Source organism: Schistocerca cancellata, chromosome 12 (genome assembly GCF_023864275.1).
Source record: "Schistocerca cancellata isolate TAMUIC-IGC-003103 chromosome 12, iqSchCanc2.1, whole genome shotgun sequence".
NCBI classification, from domain to species: Eukaryota; Metazoa; Arthropoda; class Insecta; order Orthoptera; family Acrididae; genus Schistocerca; species Schistocerca cancellata.
Window position 1 is genome coordinate 95,546,052 of NC_064637.1, and position 25,672 is coordinate 95,571,723.

At 41.1% G+C, this 25,672-nt stretch overlaps 1 long non-coding RNA gene across 1 annotated transcript in view; it reads left to right on the forward strand.

Annotated features, from left to right (window-relative positions):
* The first annotated feature begins 14,323 nt into the window (after positions 1 to 14,323).
* LOC126109735 (uncharacterized) overlaps positions 14,324 to 25,672 on the forward strand; it is a 196,045-nt gene continuing 184,696 nt past the window's right edge. The window contains exon 1 of the long non-coding RNA XR_007523720.1: positions 14,324 to 14,531. This is a non-coding gene — a long non-coding RNA (uncharacterized LOC126109735). The remainder of the gene's footprint in view (positions 14,532 to 25,672) is intronic.

Here is a 25,672-nt window from a genome sequence, read left to right on the forward strand (position 1 = left end):
TGTGCGATCTACCCATCTAATCTTCAGTATTCTTCTGTAGCACTACATGTCAGGAACTTCTTATCTCTTCTTATCTGAACTGTTTGTTGTCGATATTTCACTTCCATACATGGCGACACCCCGTACTCAGAAAAGACTGCCTAACACTTAAATCTATATTCGACCTTAAAAAATTTCTCTTCTTCAGAAACGCTTTCGCTGACATTGAGATTCTACATTTTATATCCTCTCTACTTCGACCACCATTAGTTATTTTGTTGCTCAAGTAGGAAAACTCATCTACTGCTGTAAGTGTCTCATTTCCTAATCTAATTTCCTCAGATTCACCTGATTTAATTCGGCTCCAGCCCATTATGTTCGTTTTGCGTTTGTTGATGTTTGTCTTATATCCTCCTTTCAAGATACTGTCCATTCCGTTCAACTGATTTGATCCATTATAAATGGTTTTTGAAAGCCTGCGACTGTGAAGGCAGTGGGTTTGTTTAAATATAAATCTTCTGCTACCAGTCGCGATCTTACACTACTGAACAAAGAAATTAAGAAATAACAAGTAGTATTGGTGGCGTGGTAGATTACAGGAGAAACACTGATTATGGCTATATCACGGTGACAGTTAGGTACTATCTGCAATATAACAGGGAGTCAAGGATTTTTAAGCAGCCGTTGCTGAATTCAGTCATGTTAATTGAACATTGCAGCGTCGGGATCGAGGTATATGTGGGCAGCGGTGTAGGAAGTGGCGGAGGGAGAAGGGCGATATAACAGTTTTAGCGTTGTTCATTGCTGGGCTGGACAAAGCAAAATTCGTTTGGTAATCAACGAAATGTATATTCTGCGTATTTTTATCCTTCATTTTATTTGTAACATCGTCAGAGCAATATACGAGGATTGGAACTGTAATAGTGGCAACTACTTATTTACAGCTCGAACAAAATAGATAGTGTTTCAAAGTTTTACTGACCTTCAGAGTAGTCACCAGCATTGTGTATAGCCCGTTGCCAGCGATGTGGAAGTCGAAGCAGACTCTTAGCTGTGCCAGTTGTGTTGACAATTCTAGCATCGCGGTCTATTGCCCGACGAATATGTAGCAGTTCTGAAGCGAATGCCGTGAAGTGTTTCCTTCAGTTTAGATATACAGTTGAACTCACGAGGCCTTAAGTCAGGGGAGTGCAGTAATTGATAAAGCACTTAGCAGCCCCATCAGTCAAACAAATCAGTAACAGTGCAAACTGTACGTGCTTGACCATGCCATTCATTTTTGGAACACAACCTACGACCAGCTTAGAGACAGAAGTGGTGACACTTTCCGCAGGACCTGACCATCATTTTGCAGGACAATGCTCAAGCACGTACAGTGCAAGCTGTTACAGATTTGTTTGACTGATGGGGCTGCTAAGTGCTATACCACCTGCTGCACTCCCCTGACTTCAGCCCTCGTAAGTTCAGCTCGATTTCTAAACTGAAGAAAACACTTCACGGCGTTCGCTTCAGAACTGCTACATATTCGTCGGGCAATAGACCGTGCCGCTCGAACTGTCAACACAACTGACCCTGCTAATAGTATCCTACAACTCCCACATCGCTGGCAATGGTTTATACACAATGCTGGTGACTACTCTGAAGGTCAGTAAAACTTTGAAACACGTATTTATTTTGTACGACCTGTAAATAAATAGTTGCCACTATTAAAGGTCCAACCCTCGTATTACGAGTTAAAACCTCAAGGACGCCCACCCAGAACAGTAACTGAAGAAAGACCGGATTTTGCTTTCTCACATTTGGAAACTGTCGTAACACTTCAAGGAAAACGTGGTTAATTTTTCCTCACCCACACCCTCCCTGTGGTGATCATTCACATACATTCTATAAAGGAAAAAAACCATCACTAAGTTCTGCAAGAATTACTAGAATAATCCTTTACTCCCTATTGTGCGTGGATAGCACCTCATTGTCAAAATGGCGCCGGGATAAGCTTTGTACGTTATCATTGAAGCTCTTTTTTCCCGTGTTTGTTTTAACAATACATATGTTTTTGGATAGAGTCCGCCTTTAGCAAAACACAATTTAGTTTTTTTAACCCAAATATGTTTCACTGCAGTTGCAGCACCTTCAGTGCTCTTTTATTTTATGGCTTTTTATCACATGGTGTGGTTTTCCTGACGTATTTTATTCCTACGGTGACTGTTTTGCTAAAGGCGGACCCTATCCAAAAACATATGTCTCTCTCTCTCTATTCGTTTAGTCGGTTCCGACTCTTCGTGACCCCATGAACCAAATCACGCCACTTTTTCCTGTCTTGCACTTTCTCCCGTAGACCTTCCAGGTTGGAACACATTGCTTCTGTGATGCCATCGATCCATCTCATCCTCTGACGTCCTCTTCTTCTAGTTCCTTCAATCTTCCCCAGCATTAATGTTTTTTTCCAGCGAGGCATGCCTTCGCATTGTGTGTCCAAAGTAGGTCAGCTTTTGTTTTAACATTAGACCTTCCAGGGAGAATTCTAGTTTTATTTGCTCCAATATTGATCTGTTGGTTCTCTTTGCAGTCCATGGAACTCTAAGAAGTTTCCTCCAACACCACATTTCGAAGGAGTCAATTCTTCGCCGTTCAGCCTTTCTAATGGTCCAGGTCTCACATCCATACATCACAACTGGAAAGACCATAGCCCTCACAATACTCATCTTTGTTGCTAGTGTTATATCTCTGGACCTTATAACCTTGTCAAGGTTTGACATCGCCTGTCTACCGAGCAACAGGCGTCTCCGGATTTCATGGCTGCAGTCGCCATCAGCAGAGATCTGGGAACCGAGATGTGGTAACTGCCTCCATGGTTTCTCCTGCTATATCCCACGAATTGGTAGGTGTAGTTGCCATAATTTTCGTTTTCTTCACATTCAGCATAAGACCGGCCTTTTCACCTTCAGTAAGAGTGTTCTCAATTCTTCTTCACTTTCTGCCAACAGGATCGTATCATCCGCGTACCTGAGGTTGTTTACATTTATTCCAGCTATTTTAATTCCTGTTTCTCCTTCATCTAGCCTCGCATTCCTCATAACATGTTCTGCATACAGATTGAATAAGTACGGTGACAGTATGCAGCCTTGCCGGACCCCTTCCTGAATATTTATCCATTTCGTTGTTCCATACATAGTTCTCACCGTGGCTTCTTGGTCAAGGTATAAACTCCGTATCAGATGAATGAGGTGATCTGGTATTGAATATGTAATCCAAGTTTCACATTACACAATTAACGTCTGTTATAGGCATTTAATTTCTTTAGTGATTGTAGTTCTCTTCTTACTGTTGCATTTATGTACGGAGCACGGGACCAATGAGCGTTTAAATGCCTCTAAGCGTACTGTTATTTGCCTGATCTTTTCCTCAATATCTCTATGGTAGCCATACACAGAGAGCTGTACTATATTCGTAGAGTAACCACGTGATGTCGGTTCTTGTTTGTAACTTTGTAAGTATGCTTTTGCGGCATAGTTTGTGTCTATCTTCAAGTGCCTTGCAGTGCAGTTTTTTCTTCTTTTTTTAGCATCTCTGTGACACGGATAAAACGAAGCTGCAACCACCCGTTCTGCCTTTCTCTATATGCGTTCGATATCCCTTGCAAGTCTTGTTTGCTGCGGTTCGTCCACTTTATAAGGTGTGACTAGCGTTTCGAAAAAATAACTCTACAAAATGGGCTTGGTACTGGAAACCCTAGTCACGGGAAGTTGTGGAACATGGGCGAATGTTTTTTATTCGAACAGTAATTATTAGGCGTATGTCTTTATCAAGAACTCGTATCAAAACCAGTCTGTAAGCGCGTGGGTGCTATTCTGTCATTCTGCGCAACGTATCAATCTGAGATGTACCCTTTACCCTGTGGCTCCTGTAAGATCCAATTTCCACCCCCACACTACTACAGAAGTTAGACAGACGCTCCTAACGTTCTAAAGAGAAATGCCTGAAAAACTTTCAGCAATAGATATCTTCTGGAGTCGTCCACTGTAAGGAAATGACACAAAAATTCACAAAATTTCTTACGTAACTAGTGGGCTACTTGGGTGCTGGAGTAGTGCTAGTTAGTGTAAGAAAAAACGAAAATTATTATTTTTTTCTGCAAAAATTCTGAAAAATCACAATGGCACTTTTAGTTATGAACTGAACAAGTTATTTCTGGGTTCTTTTCGGAATGTGAAGTTACCTCTTAAGAATAGGATTCGCTAATGAAATTTGTATACAAAGTTTAAGAATGACTGAGAGCCGTGCCTACTCAACTTGAATAATTATCCGTTAGAATGTTGCTAGGTACGGTCAAGGCTGTCGCGTGTGAAATGCAGTGAAGTGTACTGTTGTGGAGGAAATATGGGGCTGGCAAGAGCTGTAGCACACAATACTGTAAGCTGCGATGACTGCTGTCTGCGCTGCTCGCTGCTGACAAATAAGATAACTCTCGTTCTATCTGGATTGACCTTCGCCAATCAAACTCTCCCTACGCCTTGATGTATTCAAGGACTCCTATTCGCCCCTAGTCTAACTATTGGCGTGGTACACTGGTCAGATAACCAGTCCACCACGATGCCACTCAAAAATTCGCTCGCAGGCGTTTAACTATAACTCTGTCCACTCACACCGCACAATAAGTGAATTAGCCAACACAGTGAACAACGCTTAATCGCAAGGACTCAATATAGAGTCGCACACCGATTCGCTTTCGACAGAGGTGCCCTCCCAGTGAAGTACTGATGAGAGACTTGTTCCTCGCTCTTTGAGTACATGTATGAACGCTCACACTCTCATTACATGTTCCCGCTCCAAGAGCGACAACAGAAGAGCCACTCTCCATGCCAGATGTGAAGGGGGGTATATTTTCGGTCTCTTCCATTACTCCTTCAGCTCAAGGCATCAGGAATATCGTGTGCCAATCAGCAGTGCTCTTCTAAAACGGCAGAATGACGTTTCGTTTAAGGCGACCAATCTGGATATCTGTAACATCGGCATTTGGCGTTTGCTGTCTCCCTGTGAAAACCTCTGAAACTGCATGCTATGTTTGTATAGGCTGGGCGATCCCACACAATGTAGCGGAATTTGCTTTTAAGCTGAACACGGAGTCGTTCTCCCTTTCACTCGGGCAAACACTGTCTGCTCTACGGGCGGTCTCCGGCCGACGTAGATAGGTTGACTCGTCCTCTGAAGGGACCAGCCTCCTGGCATTGTCGAGAACATCCATTTACTTCGAAAACTTTCAAGTGTAAAATATAGAGGCTCACCCTCCATACCATTTTCGTCAGCAATGCTATGTGTTCTGTGAACCAAAATTCTGAGAACACTCCTTGCAAGCCGACTGAACAGACATATTTACATGCAAATAACTGTCTCACCCTTCCCAAACGATGGGTGTCTTCACATCGTTGGTCCACAGAACAAACAACATTGATGACGGAACAGTCGTGGAGCCTCTGTACTTAACAGGAGTTTTCGAATTAGACAGGCATTCTCTACGACAGGTACACAAGCCGCTACGAATAAAACCTTAGGTTGATTCAAGAAACGGAAAAGAAAACGCAGAGAGCCTTGAAACATGGCTTTCTACGTAAATGTAGGAGATCTCTCGTTAACAATTGATTGGATCCACGTGAAACACAAAGTTGAAGGCGACTTTGTGAGAACCGCGGCTGTAATACTACAAGATTTTTTGTTGAAACCGCAACGTCACAAGTACGCTTTAAAAATGTTTATTTCTATCGAAGCGTGACCGGTTTCGGATTGCTTACAAATCCCTCTTCAGGTGCTTCTTAAAGGTTTCGTTGTTTTCTCGCTGGGGCCAAATCTTTTTTTTATTTTATAACTTTGAAACATTCCCTCTGAAAAATTGATGAATTACTGTGCTGATAAACCTCTTACGTTATTTGATTTTCAAACAGCAGAGCATAACTGTACGTACTCAGACATTTCTCTCTTTATTTATTCTGATCATCACTAAACTGACACACGATTCCTTTTTTTTTTTCAACGCAATCGGACTTTCAATAATCCCTACAAAAGAATGGCTCTGACTAACAATAACCTATACCTTTCATGAATCACTTACCTCACGAAAACCGTTACGCGAATTACTGCAATACAGCGAGCTCCAGTACTGCCAGCTAAATAAAAGATTCTAACTACTGAAGGCACTAACTACTGATAGGCATAGTTAGCAAATGAAAGATTTTGATAGAGAACAAACGATGTATTTACCTTAGTAATGTTCAAAAGTCGTCATATATATATATATCAGTTCGTGCTATCCAGTATTACAAATTTACTCTTTCTGACGGACACACGTCCAGATCGTCCGCTTATAACAACGTCTCAAAACTCTGCCATCTCTCTCCCCACATCCACCACTGCTGGCGGCTCACCTCCAACTGCGCAGCGCTACGCGCTGTTCAGATCCAGCTGCCCAACACTACAATAGAGAATATTCCAACTATGCAAACCAGCCACAGACTTCACACAGTACAGCCAGTGATTTTCATATACAGCTGTACGTGGCGTTACCAACATAAAAACCTAAACAACCTACTCACAACTTTTCTTTTAACTTAGAGTCTGGATGAGCAGACAACATTGTTGAAGATAGACAGCTCACCGAAATTACCCCGAAATAAATTCGCCGAAATCGAGTAACTTGGCTCCACCTGTGTTAGGTATAGATGCGCTACCTATTGGTGACGTATTAAAATTTGTGGCGGATCGGTACTCCAATCGGGATTTCCGCTCGCCTTAACTTTTAGGCTATCCGGGCACTCCTAGCAGAGCAACACAGACTTCCATACTTCACGCCATCTACATCCCTGTACCACAGTCTGCTACATTCATACATAGTATGGCTGCGAGTACTTAGTGATGCGGGAGACGGTGGTATAGACATGTAGAAAATATGATTTGTGTGTTTTTGGAACAGTCCTGGAGGCGTACTTGGCTGGCTAATGTAAGCAGGAAATCTGGGTTCGAGCGCTGGTCCGGCACAAATTTTCACGTGTGACCAGTAGGTAGTACATCTATACCTAACACAGCTAGAGCAAAGATACTAGCATTCGGCGAATTTATTTCGGGAAAGTTTTTTATTCATTATTTAGCAAATTTTTACAAAGTTAAAGTTCGTTTTCGCCCTCCACTGAAAGGAGCACCACTTTTGGATTCCGTCAAAGATGAGAAGATGCTCCGGAAGGCTAGGGTTTACAAGACCCCCTAGGAGTGTGGCATTTCGTAGATGAGGCAGACGACTGGAACAGCTATTGAAAGAATAGTGGAACGCTATAGAAACTCCCCGCTCTTTCAGTCCAGTCAGTGGAAGAACACTGCATCGATAGCAGACACCCTACACAGGTATGCAGATAGCGAAATTCTGGGGTCATCTTTTTTGGGACTCGGTTATGAAAGAAGCAGCTGAGATTGGTTTACCAAAGAATTTAATTAACACGGTTTCAGCCTGAACAAATCAAGAAATCCGGGACTTCCTTCGATAAACTAGCAAAGGCATCGCTACAGTGTAGCTCAAGTGATCCATTTAGATCCCAGCACGGATCGATCGCTTAGCAACAGATTCAATTTATCTTACTCTTTGCCGCCGACCAATGCATTTGGCGCTTGTGTCTCTATGGGCGACCGCAATAGCGCGCTTCGCATGTTTGAGACAACCGAACGAGGGCTGTAGCTCTAACTTGTCGGCTCCCTCTGTATATGGCCGAAAAATATACGGCTGAATATTAGAAGAAATGAAGTTTATGCACCTTCAATCCCCAAAATTAATGGATCACCTGTTGTTGTTGTTGTGGTCTTCAGTCCTGAGACTGGTTTGATGCAGCTCTCCATGCTACTCTATCCTGTGCAAGCTTCTTCATCTCCCAGTACCTACTGCAACCTACATCCTTCTGAATCTGCTTAGTGTATTCATCTCTTGGTCTCCCTCTACGATTTTTACCCTCCACGCTGCCCTCCAATACTAAATTGGTGATCCCTTGATGCCTCAGAACATGTACTACCAACTGATACCTTCTTCTGGTCAAGTTGTGCCACAAACTTCTCTTCTCCCCAATTCTATTCAATACTTCCTCATTAGTTATGTGATATACCCATCTAATCTTCAGCATTCTTCTGTAGCACCACATTTCGAAAGCTTCTATTCTCTTCTTGTCCAAACTATTTATCGTCCATGTTTCACTTCCATACACGGCTACACTCCATACAAATACTTTCAGAAACGACTTCCTAACACTTAAATCTATACTCGATGTTAACAAATTTCTCTTCTTCAGAAACGCTTTCCTTGCCATTGACAGTCTACATTTTATATCCTCTCTACTTCGACCATCATCAGTTATTTTGCTCCCCAAATAGCAAAACTCCTTTACTACTTTAAGTGTCTCATATCCTAATCTAATTCCCTCAGAATCACTCGACTTAATTAGACTACATTCCATTATCCTCGTTTTGCTTTTGTTGATGTTCATCTTATATTCTCCTTTCAAGACACTGTCCATTCCATTCAACTGCTCTTCCAAGTCCTTTGCTGTCTCTGACAGAATTACAATGTCATCGGCGAACATCAAAGTTTTTATTTCTTCTCCATGGATTTGAATACCTACTCCGAATTTTTCTTTTGTTTCCTTTACTGCTTGCTCAATATACAGATTGAATAACATCGGGGAGAGGCTACAAACCTGTCTCACTCCCTTCGCAACCACTGCTTCCCTTTCATGTCTCTCGTCTCTTATAACTGCCATCTGGTTTCTGTACAAATTGCAAATAGCCTTTCGCTCCCTGTATTTTACCCCTGCTACCTTTAGAATTAGAAAGAGAGTATTCCAGTCAACATTGTCAAAAGCTTTCTGTAAGTCTACAAATGATAGAAACGTACATTTGCCTTTCCTTAATCTTTCTTCTAAGGTAAGTCGTAAGGTTAGTATTGCCTCACGCGTTCCAGTATTTCTGCGGAATCCAAACTGATCTTCCCCGAGGTCGGCTTCTACTAGTTTTTCCATTCGTCTGTAAAGAATTCGTGTTAGTATTTTGCAGCTGTGGCTTATTAAACTGATAGTTCCGTAATTTTCACATCTGTCAACACCTAGCTCGTCTAAGTACCTTGTTCCATCTGGATAGCTCATTCGGTAAGACAATTGCACAGGAAAAATGTGGTTCTGGTTTCGAGCCTCGGTGCAGCGCGCAGTGTTACCTGTCAGAAAGTTTCTAACCAGCGCATACTTTGCAGCGAAGAGAAAGATTAATTACGGAAACGATCTCTACACCGTAACTAATTACAAGTCGTCTTCTCTGCAAATATCTTCCGGAAGGAAATAGGTCCATGGATGATACCTTCTGTGAAGCTTCGGAAGAAGGAGATAACACTGACTCATATCTGGATAGTCAGCCGATTTGAGCATCGCACGCGCAAGGCAATGTTCTGGGTTCGATTTCCACTCGGGCGCACTATTTTAATGTGTCAAAAAGTTTCAGCAAAAACGGTGTCACGTCTCCCCTGGGAAACATCATAACTGTTCTGTGTGCCTATGGATACTGTCCGTCTAGGACAGGATGTTGTGTTCTACCTTTCAACAAATATTTATTTTCATCATCACTGTCTCTGATGGCCCGTTCAATTTCAAAACTGTTCATTCCATCTACGTCCAACTATCCTATTCTGTTCTACAGTGTTGTAGCTTTATATATTCTATTACTGTGCACTTAAGGGACAAAATATACTCATCATCATCATCATCATCATCATCATTTAACACTGATTATGCCTTTCAGCGTTGAGTCTGGAGCATAGCCCCCCTTATACAGTTCCTCCATGATTCCCCCCCCCCCCTATTCAGTGCTAACAAAATATACTGTAAGACAAAATACAGTGAAGAGCCAAAGAAATTGGTACACCTGTCTAATATCGTGTTTGGCAACCGCGAACACACAGAAGTGCAGCGATACGACGTGGCATGCACTCGACTAATGTCTGACGTAGAGCTGGAGGGAATTCGCACCATGAATCCTTGAGGGCTGTTCATACAACAGTAACAGTATGACGGGGTGGGGATCTCTTCTGAGCAGCATCTTGCAAGGCATCCCAGATATGCTCAATAATATTCATGTGTGCAGAGCTTGGTGGGCAGCGGAAGTGTTTAAACTCAGAAGAGTCTTCCTGTAACCACACTGCAGCAATTCTACGTGTGGGGTGTCGCATTGTCCTGCTGGAATTGCCCAAGTCCGTCGGAATGCACAATGGACATGAATGGATGCAGGTGATCAGACAGGATGCTTACGTACGTGTCACCTGCCAGAGTCGTATCTAGACGTGTCGTGTGTCCCTTATCACTCCAACTGCACACGCCCCACACCATTACAGAGCCTTCACCAGCTTGAACAGTCCCCTGCTGACATGCAGCGTCCGTGGATTCATGAGGTTGCCTCCATACCAGTACACGTCCAGCCGCACCATACAGTCTGAAACGAGACTCGTCCGACCAGGCAATATGTAGCCATTCTTCAACACTCAAATGTCAGCGTTGACGGTCCCAGGCGAGCCGTAAGGCTTGTGTCGTGCAGTCATCCAGCATACGCGAATGGGCTTTCGGCTCCGATGTTTCGTTGATTCGTTCGCACGCTGACACTTGCTGATGGCCCAGCATTGAAGTCCGCTGCAGTGTGCGGAAGGGTTGCACTTCTCTCACTTTGAACGATTCTCTTCAGTCTTCATTGGTCCCGTTCTTGCAGGATCTTTTTCAGTCCGCAGCGATGTAGGAAATTTGATGTTTTACCGGATTCCTGATGTTCGCGGTACACTAGTGAAATGGTCGTACGGGAAAATCCCTACTTCATCGCTTCCTCGGAAATGCTGTATCCCATCGCTCGTGCGCCGACTAGAACAACACGTTCAAAGTGACTCACATTTAACCTCCCACTGTAGCAGCAGTAACCGATCTAACAACTGCGCTGACACTTGTTGCCTTATAGTATAGGCGTTGCCGTATTCTGCCTGTTTACCTATCTCTGTATTTGAATACGCATGCCTACACCCGTTTCTTTGGCTCTTCAGTGCATTATTGTACACATACGGGACCGACATACGAAAATGGAACGGACGGAAAAAGTTGATAAAATGTTTATTATTTCAGAATCAACACTCGTAACTGTTAATACCTTTATCCCGCTGCGATTCATCAGGGGAAAATGTTTGTAGTTGTCTATACGCAAATTTGATTGTACCTAGGCGCGCACCTATTCGTCTGAACAAACTGACAGCCGCGATTTTCTTTCTACAGGGCTCCAAAAGTATGCAAATCGCATGGGGAGATATCAGGTCTGTATGGAGGGTGTGTCAAGAGCTTCGCAGCGAAGCTTCTGCAATTTACACGAAACAGCCTTGCCAACCTGTGGGCGAGCAATATCCTACAACAGAATTATGTAAGTCTGCAGGTTTTCGTGGCCGTTGTCACTCAAGTTGAAATAATCTGGTTTGTTAGGCCGCGTCGTATTTCCTTCTAAAATAATCGACATTTCGATCTCACTGCTGGGATCTTCTTCAGGATGATAGGGTGTTCACCGTTCTAGCAATAGTTGACACCGTATCAACCTGAAGAAGATCACAGCAGAGGGGTCGATACGTCGAGTATTTTTGAAGGAAATATGACGCGGCCTGACAACCCAGATGATTTTAACTAACAGGATTATTCCCTAACATTTCTGGGCTTTCTGGACTTGATTCTCCATGTGGACACGTCCTTCGTACAGTCTCGATGCCTTCCCATGCTGTTTTTGCGTATTTTTGGAGCCCTGAAGAAAAACATTCGTAGCCGTCAATTTGCTTTGGACGACGAGGTGCACGCCAGGGTAAGATAATTTTTCCGTAGCCAACCGCATTTTCCATTAAGGTAATAGCCGTCCTGCTTCCAACTAGGATAAATGCATTAACAGTTATGGCGATTACTTTCGAAGTAGTAAAGAGTATACTTGACGTTTTACCATCTGTCTCGTTTCCAATTGTCAGTTTTTCCACTTCAGTCTATATTTTTCATTTGCAGCTGTAATGGGTTCCACGTTTAGTTCTTGTTAATATAGACCCTTCTTTTATGGTCCAGTAATGAATATCCCGATACAGATCGGAGGAACTTCATTTCTTATAACTCAGTTTGTCGTAACTGATCCGATTTCGCAGTCCAACCATACAGCAGCAAAGGGAAGCCAATTACTTTGCAACGTATAATTAATGATTCTTCTCATACCTTAAGTTGTAATCTATTGTGTATGGGTCCACATAAATATAGGAATCCGGCCAGTTTCAGCTTTACGTTAACACTGTTGAGTAATTTAAAATTGGAACCCATGTAATTAAATACTCTTACTTCTTCAATTGTTTCTCTGTCTATGACAATTTTGGCTCTTACGTGTTCCAATCCTTGAAAAGCCATTTTTTTATGTTGATATTCTTATTCCGTATTTAGCACCAGTTTGACTCAACTGACGTACTGTTATACAGTATATATTTATGTAACACGAGACTGGCTACATACGCCTTGCCGAAACTTTGTCTTTAGTAGTCATCTGGGCGCATTTCGACATGCTTGATACATTTCTATCAGGATCACATCAATCTTCAGTTAGATGACCCTTCTCCACAACTGACGAGCATTCCGGACTTGAGATATGATCTTTCTCCGCCTGTATGCACTACAGTGATCATCCTCAGGGATGTCTACAGTAATCTTACTCGTCGTGAAGAGAAATAAACCTAATTACTATACTTCTCAGCTTCCTTTACAGACATATTCGTCTCAAAACTGTTACAAGAATCTGAATTCTGTCTGCAGAAAAAGTTTTAAACGAACATTACGACTCGGTAAAATGAATGTAAAGATTATAACCCCGTCGACACGTTTGGCATTACATACAGAGTAAAAAATCACGGATGACGCAGAATTATTGAAACCATGGAAAAGAGAATCAGGAAATCACTTCATCGTTCCATGCAAGTTACCTGTTTCACTGTATAGTACAATCAAGTTAGTTTAGCTTTGGGTGTGAATTAGGCAGTAAAAAATGTCACTAATTGTTCAAAAACGAACATTTCATCCATTAACTTCGGGGAGTTTCGCAGTCCAGAAGATACCTGGTTTTTGGTTTTCGAAGAATTTTTCTCACTCCGTTGCTCTCAAACTGCTTGAAAGTCAAAATCGTGACGGAATTAATGCACTATACGCACATACGTCCGACGAAGTCTTACGTTTCGAATGTTGTGCATTCGGCGTTTTTGCAGTGGTAATTACTAACACATCTCCGTTACTTTGTTAGTACTAACGCAAGACACTACAGAGGCACCGTCGGTGAGGTAATGGACAGCAGTCTATATTCCCATTGATATTTTTCTTTATTCAGATCCGGTGAATTTGGGTCACATAGAAAAATCCTGCCTTTGTTCGGTACCACTTCTTCAAGAGGACTTAACGTCATATTTTCAAGGAATTGTTATTTCTACCATTTTGCCCATCTATCGCTTTATCTGAGATTATTAGGAGACAGAAAAGAAAAAGCTATTCGGAAGCCGGTTTTAACATAACTGTTTTCCCTCAGTATGTCACCCGTAATGGTTTTGAGAAATCTCGAGTCTGGAATTTGAAAGGACTAGAAAGAGTAAAACAGATGCAACTAGTTCTATTTTTTAAAAGCAAATAAATAATTTCAAAATGGACTAATGTCAGTTTCATCTCGTTACAACATTCACGTCGAAGTTTCCAAATAGATATTGTCTTCGTTGCTTTTATTTTGTAACAAATGACTGAGTGTCATGACCTTTATTATTTAAGTCTGATATCACTAGATTAACAGAAAAATTTGTTTCAGCGAACCGCAATTGAATGTTCACGCAGCAAGAGCAAGTCACTTGCAATTCCACATTCTTGCGCAGCGTTATTCCAAAATTACGCGTGTCCTTCGGTTGTCTAGTACTAAATACAGCAGTTCGTTGCGATATTTGAAGCACGCAAGCAGGAACAGTATAAACTGATCCACGGAACCGTTGCGTGCGCCGCCGCTCAGCCTTGAAGCGGGAGTGAGAGAGAAACAGAGGGAGCGAAAGCGAAAACTGCGAGCCAGAGACAGAAAGAGTGTGCGAGAGAGAGATGCAACCAACTGAGTCAGACGCGAACGGCTGTCAGTGGCGAAGTTGCGCAACTGTGGCGCTAGCGTCGAGAGGAACAAAACACTAGAGCCGCGCGGAGCGTCTATCTTGTACTTCTACAGTGACGCTAATCGAATCATTTGTGTCAGTTAACTGAAAATTTTATTAGTACTTTCACCGATGCATAAGATTTCGTTGGTTGCACGTAGTGACAGAGCACTGCGAAACGTATCTTTAGAGTGTCTCTTTCCGGTGATGGCTGCCGGGTGTACTGCGCCGTCAAAATGGCGGCTGGGTGAGAGATGCGCTACGGACCGGCAAGAAAATGAGCGGTTTCTACGACTGCAGCGAGGATATAACAACCGGTCACTATCGCACAAAGAAGGTAAAATGTTTCTTTATATATTAATAGTGAAATGCGCCGTCAACAAATCCATTTTTAGTTAAAATTAATATTCATATTTTGATGATCGTGCTGCACATACCTGATATTAGCGTCCGTATAATCGCGCGTTTTCTCCGGTACATAGCCATACAATAGCTTTGCAAATAACAGTGTTTCAGGACGAAAACGTCCGCTATCATATTTTTATAAAATTAATTATAGAATGATCGTAATAAGACATTTTATGTCATACACATTTTGTTTGAAAACATCGTAATATTACAGCAGCATATTTCCAAAATTCTGGTGAATATTTGTTCTTAACAACAATAAGTGGAGTTCGATTAATACAAAGAAATACACGAGAGGATAAATTCAGCTATTCCTGTCAAATAAACCCAAGTTTCTAAATGAGCGCAATTTCTCTTTGCTTTGGCGATCAGCTGAAGTGTGGATTGCTGATAATGTGTTAAGAGTGCTACAGTTCTTTGTAAAATAACCGGCAATACGGTTGTTTAGGGAATCATGTAAGCGTTCCATTGCTTTTGCGGCGACCTAACTTGTTTACTTTATGCGTTGGAACTGTGAGGCAAAGGCATCCTATGAAAAGTTTTTACGTAGCCTATATCCGTCATTTCAGTCATCTATTGAAATAAGTTCATAATACCATATATTTATAGTTCTAGTATCCTAATCAACGATGTACTAGTCATAATAGTGCGATATATGTTTCGTGTTTAGTCATTTAAAAAAGTATTTTTATTGCCACAAATACGGGTATGATAAACAGAATTTAAGTTCCAAGAAGAATGTGAATGTACAGTAAAAGAAACAAGATATTTACACCTGAATATAAATTTTAATTGTAAATATGCTTTTCAAAGAAGTGAGTTTAAATAGTTGTATGAACTGCTTAAAGGGACAGTGTTTACAGACGTGTATACATGAATCACAATGTGGAGAATTAATGCTTGCAATGATCTCAGGGTTACTTATGTTCGTAATGACGGTTCGTATTTTTGTAACATTTTATATGTACATGAATTTCATAATTGTGTAATTATATTTTTATAAAATAAATCGTATTGTCTTATATTTATCACTGGCATTAAATGCTTTATTGTATCTGGAACGTTTTTTGTGCATTACAACAGAACATTACTTGCCTTATACTCATTGCCACATGTTTTGGTCATTTTGCACCGAATTTTCACAGCTGTAAAACTGTTTGTATGTACCAAGTGACCTTGATATTTCGTACTAACACTGGTCAGCTTCTTACATATGTGTGTTTTAGTTATTAGTATGTGTGTGTGTGTGTGTGTGTGTGTGTGTGTGTGTGTGTCAGAGAAAATCATAGACATTTAAGGTGAGGGGGGAAGGGGAAAATAGAATTATATATACACAGAAAAAGTGGTAGAATATTTTCATTTTCATGTATTCCAGGAAAACTGAGTACCAGTCTCTAAAATTTTTTTAAGGTTTTACGGTTTGGAGCAAAGTTTGAACACAATATGCGGATGCGCTCAAAAAAATTTCACTTACGACTAAAAAAACGTTGAGAAATTATGTGTCAACTTTTTATGTTTGTGTAACCCAATGATTAATTTTTGTTTGGCAAAGATCCAGACGAAATTTTTGTAAATATCCAGCATTTCGAAAATAAAAACTATTACTGTGGTGTCGGGTTTAGGATGTACACAAAAGCTGGCAAGTTACATTTAGTAACTCTCTTAATTATTAAGAGCATTGGATTTAGCCATTGCAAGTTGAGAACTAACTGCTTGAGTAAGTGATATGTGACACACTGGGTTTTAACTAGTTCGTATTTCTTCCCTTACGGATTGGCTGTGTACTGAATACTTACGAATTTAGAGAGAGACACTATCAAGTAAGTTCACTGAACCTTTGACTGAGTGATCCATCAAGTACAGCTTTGGTATGGTTTTTGGTATATTCCACTCACCTAGTAACCAGCTGATGAAGGAAACTCTTGGACTTGTTGTGTCTGTATTACATTTAGTTTCATAAAATTTCTTTCCTCCCCCCCCCCTCCCTCCCCCATCTCGCCATTCACACTGTACTCTTTACTTGTAGCTTTTATTGTACCATCCATTCTCACTGCCTTTGGATTTTTGTCTTAGCTGTGTGCTTGATCTTTTCATTTTCACTAGCAATTCTGGTAAACTGATCTTGTCGTTACAGTAAAAAAACATCTAATCACATAGATGGTAGTTCCCAAAAGAAACATTCTCTCATGAAATTTTGTTTTCGTTACCACGTGTTCCTCCAAAGTGCGTGCAGAGAGGTAACGAAGCTTTTCCTGAAACAAAAGTTGAAAAAAAGAAGTATTATTCTGGTCTTAAGCTAAAAGGGAGCAGCATCAGCTGTTATGTACATATTATGATTGGTTTTCCTGTCTTACGCTTTCTGAGGTTATAGAGTACTTCTCACCAGATATGTTTGCTTTTATTTTTGAAGCTTCTTATGCCGTCAGTCTGGAAATATGCAACACTATACATAATATGTCTATATATTTTGGCATTTGTAGGTTAAAAACAATATATCCTTATGAAATTAGTGCACAGTTTACGTTGTTACGTTTGAGTCTTCTTACATGTTCTGCAGTCTTGTCCATTTTCGTTTGTTGTTTGCGGTGACAGAAATCAAAAGAACAGTGGTTGTACATTCACTGTTCGCAGTTTTTTGTCTTTTTTTCGTTGAATTCGTGGTTTTCCACTTCATCGAACTTTTTTAAACTTCACAAGAGTTGTGTTGTTTCCACGCGTCCCACCATGTGCTACTGGCGACTGTGTTTGTTTCTCCATTAATTTTGTGACCCCCCCCCCCCCCCCCTCCAAATCTTACGTTAGCAGTCTGTAGAGCATTTCCAAAGCAATGTTTCCACGCTCGAGCCCCGTTTCGGCAAACAATTATAATCTGCTAGAAAGTTTCCCCTTATTCAGTACTAGTTCCTCGATTAACGATTTTCTCTGCGGAAGACCTGAAACACAGGTCAAGAGCATCACTCATGTGAAATATCAGACAACGCAGACACAAAAGGTGCCGATGTTGCTGGCGAGAACTGATATCTAAGTAGCACTCATCAGCTGCTTCATTTACTTGATTCCTCTCCTTACTTGAAACTAAGGAGAAATCATGATCTCGAGCAAACGAGAACGGTTTATAACGGAAAAGAGATGAGTTATCCGCTGGAACATTTTTAGGCTCTGTAGCGCCTCATTCTGTACCACAAACTAAACCCGCTTCAAAATGTTGCTTGTGTTTCTAGGTAGTGGAACAGCAAAGACGTCACTTCGTTCTCTCCCCTCTTTCACCTCTTGGCAGTTCCTTCGTGGTAAATGAACATGGCGGTTTAATCACTGGAAATATTGCCAACTTTCTTACAAAAATAACCCCAGCCGAATATGCGAGACTGTTTTTATGAGCAAATTCTTGGCCGTGGGTTGTCGTACCTTCGAGCTCCAATAATTCAGTAAAAGTGTATTTTTATCTACATTTGCCTAGTGAAAACACCGCAAAGTGCCCAAACAACGAAAACGAGAAATCGTGCATGTAGATGATGTGATATGTTTATTAACTCGCACCATTAGAAAAATAAATACCTCGCGACAAGAGCTAACTCGCAACATAATAAAATTTACTTAGCCTGGAGCTTGCAGGCTCTTCTATAAACTTTTCGTGTCTTGGTACAGCAATTAGCTCAAAGAGAGATTCATTAAAATGCTTGCCAGCTCGCAGCACACTAGCACACTCACATGCAACTTTCCATTCCATGGCGTATCCCCTATCAGTTCCATTATCCGAATCTGTCTTTCAAACCGATTTACAGACAAACTTACCGCTTTCAGTACTGGCTATAGAACTGACTTGATTAAGGTTAATAGCGCTCCACGAAAAAGGATATTGCGTAGAATCAGGCCACCTTTGCAAGCTGGCAAATAGGAAATTGACAGTGGTTATAAGACCTTGTGCACCATCCCATATACTGTGAAATTTTTGGCTGCCTTGCGAAAAAGTTAAACGCTCGCAGCCAGTCTCTTTCGTTTCACAGTAAACATGAGATTTGTGAATTATTATTCAGTAGTAAATAAACTCTGTAACATTTATGGAATATTCCATCGGTAGTTCGAGGAACATAGGCATATTAAAAACTTGAACACAAAATATTAATTCAATAGTTCGTTATGAGCTGACTTTCGTCTTCCTAGGCCATTGTGAGGTAAGTTAATACAGACAGTCCACACAACATCAGCGACAGTTCATAGCTGTATAAAGATTGTTGTTCAGAGACATGTAGCATTTTTTGACTATTTCGATACAAATACAAGCATAATGTAACATTCCAAAGAGACTCTGAATAATTATTAAAAGCATATGAATTCATAAGCCATATATGTTATACTAGCGAGTAACAGCACAGTCCACTATGTCATACGACAAACTACCAAATGTGATGAAGAGGCCGAAAAATGAGGAAGAAAGAGGCCTAGAGACTGCGGCTGTGGAACAGTTATAACACGAATTTCCGTCATGCTGGAATGCTGAAGTGTCAGCAACTTTTGGTACTGTTTCAATATTACAAACAGTCAAAGTTGCAAAATAGCTCTTTTTACTTTTTGACGATGACTACTTTCGGTTTTTTTATTCACAATCTATTCTCAAATCATTCGTCCAATCATAATAAATGTTACTCTGCATAGCAAAAATCATGACTATCGTTATTCAACGCAGTACAGCGCAAGTGGCCATGAAACCAGATACAAAGAGTTCGCATCCAATTTCATGATCACTTGTACTGTATTGCTTTGGATAACTATTAACATAATCTTTGCTATGTGGAATGATATTCATTCTAATTGGTTGTGTGATTTGATAATGGGTTATGAATAAAAACCCCAAACTGGTCATCAAATAAAAAAACCTGTTTACATCTTTGGCTGTTTGTCATTTTGAAATGAGTCATAACAGGCTTATTACCTACTGGTGAGAGAAATAACTGGCTGCTTCTACTTTAGTTAGGATGAGTACTGGAACTGTGTTTGGTCATTAAGGACTTGGTCATGATTGCTGGATTGGTGTTGATTAATGGCCGGAATCTCGAGTAATTTTAGTTTGCTGCCTTTAGTTCTCATGTGGAGAACATCACATTTCATGTCATATGAATGACATTCATTCAGGGCATGTTCAGCAAAGTCTCCAACTCCTTTCATGCTCAGTCTAGTAGTTACTGAACAACAACCTTTGTACTGCTATAACTCTTGCTGAAGTTGTGTGGACTGTCTGTTCAGTATTATCTGATGACGGCTGAAGAAGCTGAAAGCCAGTTCATAATGAACTGTTAAATAAGTATCATTCCGGGATATTAATACTATGTATTGAAGTTTTTAACGCACTGTAACCTTTTGCACTGAGTGGTGTGTCTAAAATTATCTACATATATCTCCATCTACATACATTTGCAAACCCTGTGGAGAAGTATGAGTTGGTCACTCAGGCAGAGTTCTTGCAGATAGATTCTCGAAATGTGAGAGAAACTCGAGACTACAGATTCAACCTTTATAGAACCTCTGTTAACAGACAATACCCACAATGTAGAGATTGCGACATTTTTACATATTGTTAAAAAAGGAAGAAAATCGACATTATTCGAAATAACTTGAATCTACTTATTTATTTATTTTGCATATACACTAACGGAAAAAGACGCAGCATCAAAAAATAATTGATGTAGAGCAATGAAACTCCGGGAACACATTTCTCTCGGTAACACATATAACTGGTTAACATCGCAAGATCACAGGCTAATGTAAGCGCGAGATTAGCCATGGTAAACATGAACTGCTGGTACATTAATAACCGCTGTAACAGCCAGAATGTCAAATATATGCAAACAAACGATCATGTACAGTGAAACCTCTTTATAGCGTTCCTCCATATAATGTTTTCCTCTGTTACATCTGTTTTTTGGTCCCGACTAAAAGCCCATATAAACAATGTTAAATTTTCCTCTTTACTGCATTTCCTCTATATTACAATTTCCTCCATGTAACACTCATATTTTTGGAACCCTGGTCAATTATTTACCTCTTTATAACATTTAAGTGGATGTAGACGCATCGTTTTCCATTGTGTGGATTCACAGTTTGCACCAGCTCGGAAAGCCCGCGCTCAGCGTGTTTCATAGGTCAGCGGCAGGGCCCGGTCATGTGACATTCTGCTTGCGATCTTTTTGGCGCCATTTCAGTCGATGCTTTGTATTCATAGCATGATGTGTGAGCTGAGCAGCAAACAGTTCATGTGTCTAGTGAGAGTGTGTCTTCGAAATAACATTTTTTTTTAAGCTTTCATCAGTGGACATGAATGAAAAGCGGAAGAACATTTCTCTCGAAGAGAAGGTTTCTGTTATTTAAAAAATGTAGGCATCTCCTGGTGTGAGTCGCGTGGAGCTAGCGAAGCGATTTGAACTGGCCCCCTCAAAACTCAACACTATTATGAAAAAGAGATCGTCAATAATCGAAGGGTTTGAGAATTGTGGCAATTCGAAACGTATGCGTTTGAAACCATCGACAGACAATGAATTTAATTATGTACTCATGGAGGGAAGTCAGTGCTGAAACTATTAAAAACTGTTTCACAAAAGTGGGATTCTGTGAGAATGAGATGGCAGTTCATGTGGAAGATGTTGCAAGTGATCTGCAAGAGTTTCAGGAATTAATAGGCAGTGATTCTGTCACTTTTGACGACTTCGTGGCTGTGGATGACAATGTGGCAACCACAGGAGTACGAAGTATTGAGGAGCTGACTGCAGAGAGAAGCTTGGAGAATAATAGTGGTAGTGAAAGTGACAGTGGCAAGGAAGATGACCCTGTGCCCTCATATACTAAGGCAGCTGAAGCCTTTGAAACATTCAGGAGATATATGATGGCTCATAGACTTGAGGACAGAACAGTAGTTCAACTTGCTCATTTGGAGCAAGAAATGATTGCCATAGACTCTAGGAGAAATAGAAAACAAATATGCTTGCCTGAACATTTTAAACAATCATAGGTATGTGTTTTTCAGATTGCATAGGTTCCTAGAGTTTTGTGCAAGTTTAAGTTCTGTTTCATAATTTAATTATTAAAGTAATTTTTGTAACTAATTCTTTTTTAATCTGTACCATTTACTGTGTTTATGCTACGAGGGCAGTTCAATAAGTAATGCAACACATTTTTTTTTCTGAAACAGGGGTTGTTTTATTCAGCATTGAAATACACCAGGTTATTCCCCAATCTTTTAGCTACACAACACTATTTTTCAACGTAATCTCCATTCAATGCTACGGCCTTACGCCACCTTGAAATGAGGGCCTGTATGCCTGCACGGTACCATTCCACTGGTCGATGTCGGAGCCAACTCCATTGATTGCCGTTTTGTTTCAGGTTCGAAGTGATGAACCCATGTTTCATCGCCTGTAACAATCTTTGACAAGAAATTGTCACCCTCAGCCACATAACGAGCAAGCAATTCCGCACAGATGGTTCTCCTTTGCTCTTTATGGTGTTCGGTTAGACAACGAGGGACCCAGCGGGAACAAACCTTTGAATATCCCAACTGGTGAACAATTATGACAGCACTACCAACAGAGATGTCAAGTTGAGCACTGAGTTGTTTGATGGTGATCCGTCGATCTTCTCGAACGAGTGTGTTCGCACGCTCCGCCATTGCAGGAGTCACAGCTGTGCACGGCCGGCCCGCACGCGGGAGATCAGACAGTCTTGCTTGACCTTGCGGCGATGATGACACACGCTTTGCCCAACGACTCACCGTGCTTTTGTCCACTGCCAGATCACCGTAGACATTCTGCAAGCGCCTATGAATATCTGAGATGCCCTGGTTTTCCGCCAGAAGAAACTCGATCACTGCCCGTTGTTTGCAACGCACATCCGTTACAGACGCCATTTTAATAGCTCCGTACAGCGCTGCCACCTGTCGGAAGTCAATAAAACTATACGAGACGAAGCGGAAATGTTTGAAAATATTCCACAAGAAATTTCCGGTTTTTTCAACCAAAATTGGCCGAGAAAAAAAATGTGTTGCATTACTTATTTAACTGCCCTCGTATAATTGGGTCAACTGAAGAATGGGATACCACCTTCCAGCTTTGGACAATGATGTCATATCTTAAGAATCTGTTATAGCTTTTTACAGTACAAACTGATCCATTTACTTTCACCCATCCACCTACCGGGCCCCATGTTTTAATTACAAAAAACTATATCATTTGATACATTGATCATTTGCAATGAATATATTACAATGTTGTGAAAATTTAAAATGTCATCTATAGCACCATTTGTCAAAGCTGATTAGTGGTAATGCCCTATAATTATTATTTGGAAGCCTTCCTCCTTATAGTGTTTTCCTCTATGCACTGTTCAGAATTTGTGGTCCCTTGAAAAACGTTATATAGAGGTTTCACTGTATTGTATTGTACAGATGCTGGATGTCAGTTTGAACTTGGTCGGTCAGTACAGGGACGGTGTATGGTATGCTGCTTGTGAATGACTGAGTTGCCGTCCGATGATATTCTATATGTACTCGAATGGAGACAGGTCTGGTGATCGAGGAGTCCAACGCAATACGTGGACACACTATAAAGCACCTTGGGTTACAACAGAGGTATGTGAGCGAGCGTTATCCTGTTGGAAAACACCCCCTGGAACGCTGTTTATGAATGGCAGCGTAGCATGTCGAGTCACCAGTAGCGTACAAATTTGCAGTCAGAGTGCGTGGGATAATCACTAGAGTGCTTCGGCTGTCATACGAAACCGCATTTGGGACTGTAACTGCAGGTGTAGGTCCATTGTGTTTAACGCGCAGACAGCTTGATTGCAGGCCTTCAACTCTCCTCCTTCTAAGTACACACATCCATCAATGTCTCCGAGGAAGAACTAGCTTCATCAGGAAACTTAAGACCTCCACCTTGCTCTCTATTGAGCTCTAGGTTGACACCACGGTAGTCGTTAAGGGGTGGTGTGGGGTCTGTGGAATGCATACTGCAGGGCGTGTGGCTCGGAGCTGTCTTTGAAGTCAGCGATTTGTAACAATTCTTTGTGCCACTGTGGTGCCAAGTGCTGCTCAGATCGCTGCTGCAGAGGCAGAATGATGTGCCACAGCCATACGCCGTACACGATTGTCTTCCCTGTCGGTAGTCCTACGTGGCCATACGGAGCCTGATCATGTGACCACAGCTGCCAGCAGTCATGTCCATTGGATGCATTCATGCTAAGTCTTTCTGTAACACCACAGAAGAAATATTCAGCTTCTGATAATCCTATTACACGACCTCGTTCAAACTGAGTGAGGTGCCTTACAGGCAACTCAACGCATCCAATCCCAAAGGTAGCTAACAGTCAGGACCGTTACAAAGTGTATTTAAAGCAAACTTCGGCTGCTAGCGTCACTCATGCAACTGGCGCGAGATTTCAACAGACACCACATTTGAGCAGTAGATACATGCCTACCAACTTTCGTTCGTGGCAGACAACTCCTTTTTGGTTTTACGATTTTGTTTTCTGTCAACAATACTTAAAAATCAAAAACACAAAAAAAAGCAACGGATAAATAAATAAATGACACATTAAATTAACAAACACTCCTTTTCCAGTGAAGGCTTGATGGTGTAGCCATTAAAAAGTCTTGCAGATCACCCAGGTAGGATCTTAATTTGCATTCCTCGACAATGTGTGGACTGGTCTGTTTCGTAGCACCAAACATATAACATACGATGCCAGTTTTGTCTTAAATGACCAAACACAATTTGCTTTTTCCCCTGAGATAAGTTTAACTTATGTAATTGTTAAACACAATAGTAAAATGATTCATTAATTTTTACTGACCTTTTTATGTGAAGATGTGCATATTCTAGCTGTATCAATAATATTCGTGTAAGTAGGACGTCATTTTACCAGCGGTTGTCATCTAACAATGGCCTACCCACCGAAATCCAGTTCGTCGTCAAGTAAAAAGTAGTTTTTGTTAAAAGATTGTGTTCCACAGTTGTAATAAATGCTAGAAATGACATCATGTAAGATCATAAGCTGGCGTTTAATTTACGCCTTTAAAAGAATAAATAAAATAAAATAACAACCTGAACAGTAGCTTATGGTGTTACATGATGGCATTTCTACGAAGTACTAGTAGTTGAAAGACATCAGGAAAGGGTTAATTTGTTTTTACACTGAAATAATTTTATGTAAATCGCAAATACCCGCTGCTTCGTTTGTGTCACAAGGAGGGATGTAGCACTGGTTAAGACACTGGACTCAGCTTGATGAAGAGTGGGGTTCTAACCCCGGAATGGCCATCCACTTTTAGGTAGACCGGGGGTTCTCCAAATCGTACGTCCGCAGCACGTGGTCTAGTGGCTGGCGTTGCTACTTCTGGATCATGGGGTCCGGAGTTCGATTCCCGGCCGGTTTGGGGATTTCCTCTGCCCGGGGACCGGCTGTTTCTGTTGTCCGCGTCATTTCATCGTCGTCATTCGTGATAATGCCTAGATTGCATTGTGTAAAAATTGGACTGTGTAAAAATTGGGACTTCGAACGGGCACTGATAACTGCGCAGTTGAACGTCCCACAAACCAATAATAATAATAATAATAATAATAATAATAATAATAATGTTGTTGTGGTCTTCAGTCCTGAGACTCGTTTCATGCAGCTCTCCATGCTACTCTATCCTGTGCAAGCTTCTTCATCTCCCAGTACCTACTGCAACCTACATCCTTCTGAATCTGCTTAGTGTATTCATCTCTTAGTCTCCCCCTACGATTTTGACCCTCCACGCTGCCCTCCAATATTAAATTGGTGATCCCTTGATGCCTCAGAACATGTGCTACCAACCGATCCCTTCTTCTGGTCAAGTTGTGCCACAAACTTCTCTTCTCCTCAATCCTATTCAATACTTCCTCATTAGTTATGTGATCTACCCACCTAATCTTCAGCATCCTTCTGTAGCACCACATTTCGAAAGCTTCTATTCTCTTCTTGTCCAAACTATTTACCGTCCATGTTTCACTTCCATACATCGCTACACTCCATACAAATACATTCAGAAACGACTTCCTGACACTC